Here is a 3,288-nt window from a genome sequence, read left to right as displayed (position 1 = left end):
ATTCCTGGAATAAACTAATTATGCCAACAAGTCTCTGCATGTGTATATATTTATATAGACATGCCCCAACGTTTCGCTTCTCATCCAAGAAGCTTCTTCAGTTCTGACTGACTGGTGGGGAATGGAACGATTTATATTCTTTGCAGTCATCTGGTCCTTAGTACTCCAAAGGTAAGTCGTTAGCTCTCAAGAGTCGTTGAGGCCACTTGGGGGTTTATCTGTATCCTCGGGGTCACCTGGACCAGTGTGGCGATGGGCGTGGGACCTCCTTGGGACTGCTGAAAGGACCGTGATGGAGACAGGAGGTAAGTGGTGTCGTATCCCTCCCCCTCTGTCAAGAGAGGCCTGTTGGGTTTTAACACAGATGGCCCCTCTGACCCCTCTTTCAAGCCAGCAGTCCTCTCTATCCAGAACGTGGACTTTGCTGTCTTCGAAAGAGTGGCCTTCGTCTTTCAAATGCAGACGGACCGCTAAATCTCGTCCTAGTGGGCTTGTTCTCCTAGGTTGTGCCATGCACTTGTGGCTTGTTTTGTTTCTCCAACGTACAGACCTGTAAATGTCTTACTCCATTCTACTGCACATATTGCATTGCTCAATTTGTATGTAGGCATTTTATCCTTGGGGTGGACAAGCTTCTGCCTTAGTGCAGTTTCTCAATCTTGGCAACTTTTTTAAAGATATGTGAACTTTAGCTCCCAGAATTCCTGAGTGAGCATGGTGGCTGAGGAATTCTGGGACCTGGAGTCCACACACACTGCCTTAGTGTATTTTTGGGTTGGAAGTGTGTATGTACGTTGAATTAGTTGGAAATCCTCCCGAGTTATTCAGATATTCCTGCACTTTATGGATTGATGTTGCTTCATTTGTTCTTTTGTCCTTATTGGGGGCCGGGGGGGGGACAAAGGATCCTACTGGATCTTTATCTGGATTTGATGAAGGCTCAATTGGGATAGCCACATGTTCTGAGGGCTTCTTCGATATGTTTTAGTCCTTCTTGTCCCTCTTTGCAGGTAGGTAAACCTTCAGTCCAGTGGTTTAGGATTCTGATGACTTCTGTGTCTTTGCTCCAGTGAATGTAAACACTGTGTGCGTTTTCTGTATACTTCAATGTTGGAAGTATGAATCTTGTCCTAACGGGTTTGTTCTCCTGTTGAGCCATGTGCTTGTGAAGTGGTTGTTTTGTTCACAAATGCATGGCACAACATAGGAGAATAAACCCATCAGGACAAAATTCAGCAGTTCATCTGTCTGTGGACTCTTAGCCAGGTCACAGTTTGCTCCAAAGGTCCTTTTCCAAGAGGCAACTAGACTTAGTTTTTTTCTTGAAGACTTTCACTTCTCATCCAAGAAGCTTCTTGGATGAGAAGCAAGACTTCAAGGAAAAACAAAGGAAGTCCAATTGCCTCTTGGAAAAGCACATTTGGAACAGTGGTCCATCTGCATTTGAGAGACAAAGGCAGCAAAGTCCTCGTTCTGGATGGAGAGGACCCCTGGCTTGAAAGAGGGGCCAAAGAGGTCATCTGTGTTAAAACCAGAGGTCTCTCTCGACAGAGGGGGAGGGATATGACACCACCTTTCTCCCATCTCCAACACGGTCCTTTCAGCAGTCCCAAGAAGGTCCCACTCCCATCTCCACACTGGTCCAGGTGACTCCGAGGGTACAGGTAAACCCCTAGGTGGCTTCAACGGCTTGGAGAGCTAGCGACTGACCTTTGGAGTACTAAGGACCAGATGACTGCAAAGAATATAAATCCTTCCATTCCTCACCAATCAGCCAGAACTGAAGAAGCTTCTTGGATGAGAAGCGAGGTGGCAAAAAAAAACAACCCACAAAACATAAGCACCTCCCCCTACACACAGGTCCATGTAAATAGTTAAGTCACAGAGTGTCCGGTTCATTCCTACTTATTGGGACATACCCCTATTATTGTATGTGGCTGTGTACATTAACAGAGTTGCACACAGTCATCTAGGCTAAGGTCTATTGGGACCTTTTTTCCTAATAGATCTTAGCCTATATTGCTCTGTGTTAAGATACACAGACACATAAGAGCAATATAGGCTAAGATCTATTAGGAAAGCCCCAATAGATCTTAGCCTAGATGACTGTAAGCAACTGTGTTAATGTACACAGCCACATACAGTAATAGGCATATTCCCTAATATATGGTATATGTTTATATATCTACATATTACCATATATTAGGGTGTATACCATACTAAGGTTACCAGCTCTGGGCTGCAAAAGAAGAAAAAGCCACTAGAGGGCAGCAAACTGCATTTGGCACCCTCTAGTGGCCTAGCATGTTTTTGCAGCCCAGATGGGGTAACCTTAGAGCAGTCTTTTTCAAACTTAGCCACTTTAAGGTGGATGGCTTTCAACTCCCAGAATTACTTGGGAGTTGAAGTCCCCCACATCTGACAAGTTTGCAAAACACTGCCTTGGCTCTATGCACAATATACATCCACCTGTATGTGTGCATCTTTCTTCTGCAGCTCCACTGAGATATATATTGCCTTTATTTATAGCCTCTATATATATAGGCAATGCAGGGACCCCCAGCATGTCACAATTTTCCTCTATGGCAAGTTTTCAAGAGGAAAGTTCCTAGAAAAGGAAGTGTCTTGATGGGGGGCATCAGGATACCTCCAAAATACCAAAACCATCTTCCTGTTCTGGAAAGATTCCTTTGGGGAAACTGCTGGATTAGCCCAATTGGTGTGAGGAAAACAAGGACATTTAAAGTTGCCCAGAAAAGACCCTTTTGCCCATATATACCAGTCACTTTTCTCCTGATTGCACAAGGACTGCAAAATCTCAGGTGCTGAGGCCTTGCCCGTCCGAGTTCTCTCTGGCCACCAAGTCCCATCATCCTCGGCCCATGTTGCAATGGCTGAGGAGAGGAATACCTATGGCGCTCTCCCTGGTGGTTTGGCAGCTGCCCTAGCCCACCCAGCAGGGAGGCCCCACAAGATGACTTGTGACCAGGCCAGCAAAAACTGGTCTAGAGAATGGATCAGGCAAAGATCCCCATGCTGCACCAAGTTACAGATGTACTACAACTCCTAGCAGCCCCAGGCAGCAGAGTTAAGGATGGGTGCTGGTTTGGCAGTCCTGGTGTGATCAGGCAAAGTGCCAGCGGAGCTGGAGAAGAAAGGATACTTACACACACGTGTTTGACTTACCTGTGGCAGGATTTTCTCCTAATGTGGGATTTCTCCTAATGTAAGCACCCCTGACAATAAAACAGCCATTTTCAAGCACACCAACCCCCTCATCCCGAGACC

Source organism: Vipera ursinii (genome assembly GCF_947247035.1).
Source record: "Vipera ursinii genome assembly, chromosome: 14".
NCBI lineage: Eukaryota > Metazoa > Chordata > Lepidosauria > Squamata > Viperidae > Vipera > Vipera ursinii.
The sequence above is the reverse complement of the archived record's forward strand: the minus strand, read 5'-3'. Positions refer to the sequence as shown.